The sequence below is a fragment of the Bison bison genome, unplaced genomic scaffold (assembly GCF_000754665.1).
Source record: "Bison bison bison isolate TAMUID 2011002044 unplaced genomic scaffold, Bison_UMD1.0 scf7180017864518, whole genome shotgun sequence".
Taxonomy (NCBI): Eukaryota; Metazoa; Chordata; class Mammalia; order Artiodactyla; family Bovidae; genus Bison; species Bison bison.
This window is the reverse complement of record NW_011495071.1, coordinates 9,552,940-9,564,143: the sequence shown is the minus strand read 5'-3', so window position 1 is coordinate 9,564,143 and position 11,204 is coordinate 9,552,940. Positions and strand designations below refer to the sequence as shown.

Sequence of the window (11,204 nt, the reverse complement as noted above, 5' to 3'; positions counted from 1 at the left end):
CCCTTCCCCCCGCCCCGTCCTTCTTTTTTGGCCCGGTCTTGTGCCACGTGGATGAAAGAATCGGGCTTGGTGTTTTAGGGGTTTTGTTTGGTCTTTTCAGTTTCTCTGAGACGGCGAATTTCTGCGCTGCTTCTGCAAAATCGGACCTCACCTCGCGTTCAGCCTTTTGACTGCCATAGATCAGGAGACAGGGGCTGAGGTTCTGCTGGCATTGACATCCGTCAGGTGTGAAATCTTGATCAGTCAGGCCGCCTCTCTGGACATGGCCCTTGAAGTGCCCACATTTTCTGAGCCCCTGCGCAGGTTCTTTTCGGTCTGGTCGCCCTTACTTTCCCCGTTCACGACTTCTCCCCAGTCTTGCCCACCTCCCCAGACCCCTGTTCACTATCCCACAGATAGTCTGAGCAAATTCAGGAAAACAGTAGATTGCAGACCATTCTGGAGGATGTCCAGGGACTCAAGATGCGCTTGACCATTAGAGGCTGTCCCACAAACCCACAGAAATGGGTGCCTTGCCATGCACTCCAACAGTGAATTGGTGAAGGCAGGAGGGATGTGGATTCCTGCTTCCTCTGATTAGCTGTGTGCTTTGGAAACATTTGAAAAGTTCTTTGGGCCTAAGTGTCCCCTGGGTATAGTGGGTGACACCTATTTGCTGACACCTACAAAGTCCTGCCAGTTCCAGAAGAGAAAATGCCAGAGGGATGTTCAGAACCTATTGTTCCTTGATATTCATTTCACTTCTCTTTATTCTGTGTTCCCCTATTTTTTCCCAGATCTTAATCACAGATGTTGAATACCCTTCTCTTCAGCCTTCTTCCCATCTAGGTTTTCCCCAGCACAGGTTAGTAACGATGACAACAGGTACCCAAGCACCCAGGGACCGTGAGGGTGCCAGCAGAGTTAGGTGTCTTGAACTGCAGGGGGTGCCCAGAACCACTTCCTTACTACTAGCCCAGAGCTCTTCTTACTACTGAAGTCATGAAATTAAAAGAAGCTTGCTCCTTGGAAGAAAAGCTATAACCAACCTAGACAGCATATTAGAAAGTAGAGGCATTACTTTGCTGACAAAGGTCCATCTAGTCAAAGTTATGTTTTTTCCAGTACTCATGTATGAATGTGAGAGTTGGACCATAAAGAAAGCTGAGCACTGAAGAATTGATGCTTTTGAACTGTGATGCTGGAGGAGACTCTTGAGAGTCCCTTGGACTGCAAGGAGATCCAACCAGTCCATCCTAAAGGAAATCAGTCCTGAATATTCATTGGAAGGACTGATGCTGAAGCCGAAACTCCAGTTTACTTTGGCCACCTGATGCGAAGAACTGACTCATTGAAAAAGACCCTGATGCTGGGAAAGATTGAAGGCAGGAGGAGAAGGGGACGATAGAGGTTGAGTTGGTTGGATGGCATCACCTACTTGATGGACACGAGTTTGAGCAAGCTCTGGGAGTTGGTGATGGACAGGGAAACCTGGCATGCTGCAGTTCGTGGGGTCGCAAAGAGTCAGACACGACTGAGCATCTGAACTGGACTTCTTACTACACTCTGCGGCATAAATTTAAGACTGAAAGGGATTCAGAGGATTATCTAATTCGATGTTTTCCAAATTTGTTTTATCAAAAGAATCACCTAGGTGCCTATTAAAAACACAGATACCTAGATCCCTAAATCTAGTCAACCTGACTTCTTAAGAAAAAGAACTGAAAATCTACATTTTTAACAAACGCCCAGTGATGCTTGATCTCAGGGGTTGATAGCTGACAACCTGACAGAGGGTTAAGCTTAGTGGATCTAAAACAAACAGCATCTTTCCTGAGGAAACATCCTGGTCCCTAAGGAGTTTATCTTCCCATTAGAGAGATAAGGCGGGCTGTCAAGAGAACAGTGGAGTAGCACAGAATGCCCCCCGAGGGCCTCCCACCCTGAGCTGGCAGGGCTGGAGGGATGCCCAGGGTCTCAAAACTGGCCTCCTGCCTGACAGGACACTCATCTCAATCCAGCCTTAGAATTAGGTCTTCTCACATGACTCATTAGGGCCTCACCCACATTTCCTAACTTCCTGTTTCAGGTCCTGTCCCCCATCCATCATCAGGCTCTGCCCCCAGCCATATTCCCAGGCCCCTTCCTCTTCACCCCAGTGAGATCCCGGAAGAAGTAAGCAAAGAAGCCCTGTGTGTCTGGTTTCTTTTCTAGGTTTTTAAGACTGTCTTTTGCTGTTTTTGTTCAGTCACTAAGTTGTGTCCAACTCTTTGCGACCCCATGAACTGCAGCACGCCAGGCTCCTCTGTCCTTCACTATCTCCTGGAATTTGCTCAAACTCATATCCATTGAGTCGGTGGTGCTACCTAACCTCTGCCACCCCCTTCTCCTTTTGCCCTCAATCTTTCCCAGCATCAGGGTCTCTTCCAATGAATTGGCTCTTTGAATCAGGTGGCCAAATTATTGGAGCTTCAGCTTCAGCGTTAGTCCTTCCAATGAATATTTAGGGTTGATTTCCTTTAGGGTTGACTGGTTTGATCTCCTTGCTGTCCAAGGGGCTCTCAAGAGTCTTTTCCAGCACCACAATTCGAAAGAATCTATGTCACTATTCGAATTATAGAAACCTCATCTCTTTCTGCCACCTCTTCTGCATAATCAGTGTCCTTGAATTCAACCACAGATCACACTAGATTTTTCTTTTAAGATAGAGAATTTGAAGTCTCACTCCATTTTGCAAGCCCTACTTCTGTCCATCGCCTTTCTTTGGATTTTATCTGACCAACTCTTCAAGACTAGGACAAAAAGCTGAAGTTTGCCAGGAAGTTTCCCAGGCTACTGACCTATAGCTCTGCTCTATTCTCTCCCTACTCTGAACTCCAACAATAACAATGATTATAGCAGCTACCATTCATTATGTTCTTATTGTGTCCAAGTTCTGTGCCAAGCACTTTACATGTATCATCTTATTTAATTTTCATGGCAACACTCCAAAGTGTGTTCTATTCTTAGCCTCTTTTTACTGACTAGGAAACCGAGGCGTCCAGAGGTTAAGTAACATGCCCAGGGTCACACAAGTAGGGGAACCAGAAGGGACTCAAACATGAGGCCGCCTGACCACAAAGTCCTTGCTTTTAACCACAATAGCATCTGCCTGCCTGTAGCCCTTGCTTTCTTCCAGCCGCATTCAGGCACACATCCTGTGCTATCTTCTCCTCTCATCTAACGGTTCTGTGTGTGGCAATCTTGTACCCCAGTGAGGCTGTCAGTTCAAACAAGCCAGTCCCATGCTGGGAACAGAGACTGCTTCCCTTAAACCAGCCAGGCATAGAAGCCTCCATTCATCTAAATGTAAAGGCCCTTGGAGGAAGAGCTCTAATGAGCCCAATTACTCTGACTATAACCAAGAGCTCTCATTGTCAGAATGTTCTTTACGTCTAATCTTGAGTCCTCTGCCACACTATAAACCAGTTTCCTTCATAATCTCTAGCCCTAGGAAAGCAGTTATAAGTTGTAGTTCAAAGCAAGACATCAGCATCTCAGCCCTAGAGCTTAACCACTCAGGAGCATTGTGACTCAGTGAGCTTTTTTCTTCACTTATAAAATGGGTGCCTAAGTGCTTCCATCGCTAGGTCATTTTGAAAATTAAATGGAACATTATGTACAAAACACTTCACATCATGTTTGACAGGTAGTAGAGGCCCAAGATGGCTTCCCTGCTGGCTCAGATGGTAAAGAATCCACCTGCAACGTGGGAGACCTGGGTTTGATTCCAGGGTTGGGAAGATTCCCTGGAGAAGAGAATGGCTATCCACTCCAGTATTCTTGCCTGGAGAATTCCACAGACAGAGGAGCCCGGTGGGCTACAGTCCATGGGGTGGCAAAGAGTCCGATGTGACTGAATGACCAACACTCACTTTCAGAGGCCCAAGAAATGGTGGCTGTTATCATTAGGTTGGCCATTAGGTTTTCCATAAGATTTTACAGAAAACCCAACCAACTTTTCAGCTGACCCAATATTTTAAACTGTTTATTCACTCCTCTTATATCAACTATTAAGTCTCTGATTGACCTGCACAGGCTTCCCCCTTCCCCTGGCCCACCCTCTACACACACGTACATACAACTCCTTCCAGAATACCTTTTCTGTTTATTCTCTTCAGGTCTTCCAGTTTCAGCTATGAAGACCGCTGAAACTGGGAAGTGGGCAGCCCAACCCGGGCAAGCACCTCCCCTTTGCTGTTTGGTCTTAGTGTGCCTCGATTTGGCAGGAAGAGACACGCCACATCAGCTCCCAGTCTGTGACCAAGGGAACAGGTGCTGACAGAGCCCTGTAGAAGGCTGAAAGACTGAACCAGTGATCTCTGCCTGGAGATGGGGAGAATGCCATAGGGAGCTTGACTTTGCAGTAATGGAAGGATTTTTCTTTTAATTTCTTTCTGTGACTGGCTTGGTGCTGGGCCTGTGTGGATGGAGTTGGCCACTGGCGCTTTGAGCCTGAGAAGGGTGTGTAGAGATGGGGCGAGGGAGATTTCTGCCCCTCAAGGCCACTGCAAAGCTCTCGTCACTTCCCTGCCCAAGCACAAGTGCAAATTACAGTTACTCAGTTACATAAATCCAAGGGCGTGGTGGGAAAGTGAATTGGAGAAGCAGCGGGCCAGGGTAGAGAGCAGAAAGGAGAGAGAGACTGGGACCGCTGGGTGAGAAGCCATTCTTCCCCGGCAGAAAACTGGGCTGAGGGGAAGTTTAGATGGAATTGGACTGAATTGATGACTTTTAGGAAGGAAAAGGAAGCCTCCATGATCAGAATTGCAAGAGAAGGTACATCTCAGCTCATTGATTTCAGACTCAGACTCTTGAAGTTCCCAAACATAATCCTCTTCTTCTCCATGATAGTTCTTTCAGGAGGCTGTTCCTGCTCTCCTAACTGGATGTTCATGCATCCATACATCCAACACACATCTGTCCATCTGTCCACCCGTTCATCATCCATCTATCCATTCATTCACCAGTTAGTCATCTAGTCAGAGACTCTGCTAGATGCTGCAGTCAAAGCAGTGATGTAGATGCAGCATTTCCTTATCCTGAGATGGAACCTACAGCTGCAAGAGAAGTGAGCATTAAAAAAAAGAAGTGCAGAAGCAATGGCACCCCACTCCAGTACTCTTGCCTGGAAAATCCCATGGATGGAGGAGCATGGAAGGCTGCAGTCCATGGGGTCGCTGAGGGTCGGACATGACTGAGCGACTTCACTTTCAATTTCACTTTCATGCATTGGAGAAGGAAATGGCAACCCACTCCAGTGTTCTTGCCTGGAGAATCCCAGGGAGGGGGGAGCCTGGTGGGCTGCCGTCTATGGGGTCGCACAGAGTCGGACACGACTGAAACGACTTAGCAGCAGCAGCAGCATGTATGTGTGTAGATATATGCTGCACTGTGAGCAGCTCGTAGGATCTTAGTTCCCCAACCAGGGATTGAGCTGGGGCCTTCATCAGTAAGAGTACCGAGTCCTAATCACTGGACAGCCAGGGAATTCCAAGAAACAAATACTTAAATGATAATTGTAGTGCTTCCCTGATGGCTCAGTGGTAAAGAACCCGTCTGCCAATGCAGGAGACTTGGGTTCGATCCCTGATCCAGGAGGATCCCACATGCCACAAAGCGACTAAGCCCATGTGCCGCAACTATTGAACTTGTGCTCTAGAGGCCAGGAGCCACAACCACCGAAGCTCATGCACCCTAGAGCCCATGCTCTGCAACCAGAGGAGCCACAGCCATGAGAAGCCCGCATACTGCAACTGGAGAGTAGCCTCCCACTTGCCACAACTAGAGAAAAGCCCACACAGCAAAGAAGACCCAGCATAGCCAAAAATAAATAAAAAAAAATATTTTAAAGATTATCATTGTAACTGGTAGTGTGAAGAATTGGAGGAAACTCTAGCCTAGACCCGCAATGTCTAGGTTGATTTAAAAAGATGAATCAGGCTTGATATGAAAAGATAATGTTCTAGGCAAAGGAAATAACATATGAACCAGCCTGAGCCTGGTGGACTTCCCAGAAATTTTGCCAAGTGCCTGAGGTGAGCTGAGGGGAGGAGAGCTGCTGGAAATAATGCGGGCCCTTGCAGGCAATGGTAGGATGTGAGTATTGTTTTGTTTTCTCTTCCTAAGTACAAGGGGGCAGTCACTGAAAGCTATCTTATAAGGGAATGACATGATCAGACTTCTATTTTGAAGAGATCACTGTGGAAGAGGTCCAGAGGAGAGATCATGATGGCTTGGAGCACGGTGGCAGCAGCAGGTGAGAGGGGTTGGACTTCAGCTGCATGTTGGAAGTAGAATTTGGATATAGGATTTGACGTTTCTTTGGACTTGGGGGTGAGGGAGAGGGAGGGGTCAAGGACATTTGGCTCGGGCCATTGGGCGTCACCATGGGTTCAGATTGGGAAGCCTGGGGAAGAGGCCCTTAGGTTACTTTTTGGTAGCTCTACAGGTACTTTTCACCTTCTGCCTTTTGTTTTAATGATTCCATAGCATTTGTGCTTGAACCAGAAGGTATAAAAGAATGGAAGTGAAGTCTGGTGGTTAGGGCTCCATGCTGCTACTACAGGGGACATGGGTTCAGTTCCTAGTCAGGGAACTAGATCACATATGCCATGAGGCAAGGCTTCCCATGCCCCCAAAAAATAAATAAATAAGGGCTAAGGCATGAGTGTTCAGTTGTGTCTAACTCTGTTCGACCCCATGATCTATAGAATGCCAGGCTCCTCTGTCCATGGCATTTTCCAGGCAAGAATACTAAAGTGGGTTGCCATTTCCCAGTCTAGGGGATCTTCCTCACCCATGGATCAAACCCAAGTCTCTTGTGTCTCCTGCATTGGCAGGCAGATTCTTTACCACTGAGCCACCTGGGAAGCCGGCCCCGCTATTAGTGGCTTTGCTCAGGTTAGAAGCCGTCTTTAGCCTCCCCTGTGACACCACATAGGGCTTTCCTTTCATGGCTGGGGGTAGGGGGCTCATCTTTGTATTCACCAGCATAGCACCTGGTACACAGAGGGTTTCAATAATGAGGTTTTCTGTAGCCCTGTGTACCTGGCATTGTGCTTTGCGGGTGAGCATCTTAGGCATAGTCTGCCCTTAAGAATCTCACTGGCTGTTTGGTCCACAGAAAACAGGGTCTCCAGGGGAAACAGGCTGGGCCACCTCATCAAAATGGAAGCCCACAGGTCATTTGCAGAGGCTAGTGTGGCTCCCTACGGCTGGAAAACCACAAAAGATGAATATAGCACAGACGGAGAAAAAAATAGATGTGTGTCCTGGAGAGCATCTGGTCCCTTCAAGCCTCAGTAATTCCATCACCGTGGGGCAGGCTTGGAGACCTTGGAGAAGAGGGGTCTTGCCCCTGCCCTGCAGAGCCACCTGCTCAGTTCCAGCAGAGACCTTAGGCAAAAAGCCTGCAGGAAAGTCAGGGGCCCCAGCAACGCGGTATGCTTCATGTTTACTACATTTTTCAGGAGTAAATATCCTTTTCTTTATGCAAAACCCTGAGGAAATTTATTACTAAAAAGAAAGAAAAAACAAACAGATATTTTAGCCAGGCTTTTTACTGCTCTCACAAAATGAACGTACCTATTAAAGCTTCGGATGAGAAGACCTGCTTCTTTCTCGTCAGGGAGCTGAGTGAATATGAGCATGTTGGGCGTGGACAGGGGCCATAACTGAACACAGCCGTCAGCTTTCCCATCACAGGTACTGCTCAGGGCCTTTAGCATCTGTTTTTCAAGTAGAAAAATAGTATCTGGCTTCTATTAGATCAGAGAAAGGGAGAGTCAGGTCCTAGTTGGGGGCAGAATGTGGGGGGAGGGAGTCACATCTCTTCCTTATCTAATAGAAGAAGAACCTCCTCCTCCCCCAGACTGGGGATCTCAGAACCACCATCACTGTCACGATTTTTTTTAAAACTTTTAAGTTTGTATTTGCTGCTGCTACTGCTGCTAAGTCACTTCAGCCGTGTCCATTTGGGTATAGCCAATTAACAGTGTTGTGATAGTTTTCAGGTAAAGAATGAAGAGACTCAGCCATACATGTACATGTATCCATTCTCTCCTCAATACCCCTCCCATCCAGGCTGCCACATAACATTGAGCAGAGTTCCCTGTGCCAGACAGTATGCCCTTGTTGGTTATCCGTTTTAAATTTAGCAGTGTGCACATGTCCATCCCAAACTCCCTTATTATCCCCTTCCCCTTGGCAACTGTAAGTTCCCTAAGTCTGTTCATTTGTATCCTGTCTTTTTAGATCTCACGTATAAGGGATGTCATCCCATATTTCTTCTTCTCTGACTTACTGACTTCAGTATGACAATCTCTAGGTCCATCCATGTTGCTGCAAATGGCATTATTTCATTTTTTCAAGGGCACAAAAATAGAAATATAGACCAATGGAACAGGATAGAAAACTCAGAAATAAACCCATGCACCTGTGGTCCATCAATCTGTGATGAAGGAGGCAAGACTATACAACGTTGGAAAGACAGTCTCTTCAACAAATGGTGTTGGGAAAACTGGAGAGATACATGTTAAAAAAAAAAGAAATTAGACCATTCTTTAACAACATACACAGAAATAAACTTGAAATGGATTAAAAGACCTAAATGTGAGACTGGACACTATAAAACTCCTAGAGAAAACACAGGCAAAGAACACTCTGACATAAATCACAGCGATATCTTTTTCGAGTCATTTCCCAGAGTAATGGACATAAATCCAAAAATTAACAAATGGGACCTACTTAAACTCAAAAGTTTTTGCACAACAAAGGAAACAATAAGCAATGCAAAAAGACAATCCACAGATTGGGAGAAAATATTTGCAAATTGTTGTTGCTCTTTCGTCTCTGAGTCCTGTCCGACTCTTTGCAACCCCATGGACTGCGGCATGCCAGGCTTCCTTGTCCTAAACTATCTCCCAAAGTTTTGCTTAAACTCATGTCCATTGAATCAGTGATGCCATCCAACCATCTCTTCCTCTGTTGCCCCCTTCTCCTCCTGCCCTCAATCTTTCCCAACATCAGGATCTTTTCTAATAAGTCGCTCTTCCCATCAGGGGGCCAACGTATTTGAGCTTCAGCTTCATCATCAGCCCTTCCGATGAATATTCAGGACTGATTTCCTTTACAATTGATGGGTTTGATCTCTTTGCTACCCAAGGGACTCTCGAGTCTTCTCCAGCATCACAGTTCAAAAGCATCAATTCTTCAGTGCTCAGTCTTCTTTATGGTTCAACTCTCCGACCTGTGCATAACTACTGGAGAAACCATAGCTTTGACTGTACGGAACTGATGGACTTTTGTAGGCAAAGTGATGTCTGCTTTTTCATACGCTAAGTTTATCTTAGCTTTTCTTCCAAAGAGCAAGTGCCTTTTAATTTCATGGCAGCAGTCACTGTCTGCAGGGATTTTGGAGCCCAAGAAAATAAAATATGCCACTATTTTCACTTTTTCCCCATTTAAGGGGACCTGTGCTGTGCTGTGCTTGGTTACTCAGTCTTGTCTGACTCTTTGCAACCCCATAGACTGTAGCCCATCAGGCTCCTCTGTCCCATGGGGATTCTCCAGGCAAGAATACTGGAGTAGGTTGCCATGCCCTCCTCCAGGGGATCTTCCCGACCCAGGGACTGAACCCAGGTCTCCCTCATTGCAGGAGGATTATTTACCAGCTGAGCCACCAGGGAAGCCCCTAATGGGACCTACTTAAACTCAAAAGTTTTTGCATAGCAAAGGCAACAATAAACAAATCAAAAAGACAACCCACAGGTTGGGAGAAAATATTTGCAAATGATGTGACCTAAAAGGGATTAGTCTCCAAAATTTACAAGCAGCTCATGATGCTTAACAGCATCGAAACAAACAGTATTCTAGCCTGGAAAATTCCATGGACAGAGGAGCCTGACAGGCTACAGTCCATGGGGTTGCAAAGAGTCAACTGAGTGAATGAGCATATACACATATACACATATCGTCATTTTAGGCCATTTGAGAGAAAATAAAATTTGATCAATATTTATTTCAAGTTATCTTCTGAGTTTTAGGTCTTCAATTAAGTTCTCAGACCAAGCTCTGTGTTTCCTGTTCTGCTTTTCTCAACATTATTTCATACATATATTTCCATATATTAAAGCCGTTCATGTCATTCTTAGTAGTTATGGAACATACTGTGTCTAAATAGTTGATAGCTCACTCTCATTATTCATTTGTTATCATTTTCTCCTATATGATCTTATAGAAAAGATTTACAAGAAGACATGAATATGATTCTAAGATGCATCAATATAATATGAATAATAACAGAGCTTTTTGCAAAGATTGACTCCCTGGACATAAACTTTAATTCACACCTCCAGCCAGGGCCATGTCTAGCAGCCTCTGAAACAGTGTTCCATCTCTCTATAAATGTCTGTGAGGGGAGAGGATCCCATATTGTCTTAAGGGGATCTTAGCCAGCTTTCAACTAGAAACTTCTTTCGAATTTATAACACAAATCTCCTTGACTTGAATTTAAGCGTTCTACCTTTTCCTCAGTGTGGACAACTTCTCTGACCTGCGTATAGCACCCCTGTGCAAATCAGGAGAGTCTGATCAGTAATAGGAATCATTGATACATGCTAATATTCTGCCGGAGAATGTCAAAGACTTTTCATGAATTTTCATTAAATCCTGAACAACCCTTTGAGGTAAGTAAGTACTATTATGATTTCCATTTTACAGATGAGAAAAGGAGATGATTTAATCATCTCCTAGCTTTTACAAATTATTTCTCATTTTAAATGCCTCCTCTTTGGAATTTCAAATTACTTCCCCCAAATACCCCACTTATTAAAAAATGAAGTGAAAAGTCCTGTGACTATCCATGGAGTGCTTACTGTGAGCCTAGGAACTTTGGGTTCATTTTCTTACTTAATTCTTAGGGTATTTCTGGGAGGCAGGTGTTATTACTAATTTAATAGGTGAGGAAATGGATGCTCAGAGAAGTCAAAGTACTTGCCCAAGGTCACATCAGAAAGGAGTGGGGCTCCACCTGGAAGCCAAGTCCAGCTCCAAGGCCTTGGGCTTCAAGTTCTACCTAAATGCCCCAGCGTCTGTCTCATCTACACAGGGACTAGCTCTCCATTTTGTTTGTAACTTTTTGCTTCCTCCTGGAAATCAGGGATCTGAAAGTCGTCCCCCCCCCC

The 11,204-nt window shown here is 45.5% G+C and overlaps 1 protein-coding gene across 1 annotated transcript in view; it reads right to left on the bottom strand.

Annotated features, from left to right (window-relative positions):
- Positions 1 to 11,204, bottom strand: part of OAF (OAF homolog (Drosophila)) — a 90,932-nt gene that overhangs the window by 20,121 nt on the left and 59,607 nt on the right. The gene's annotated exons all lie outside the window — the stretch shown is intronic.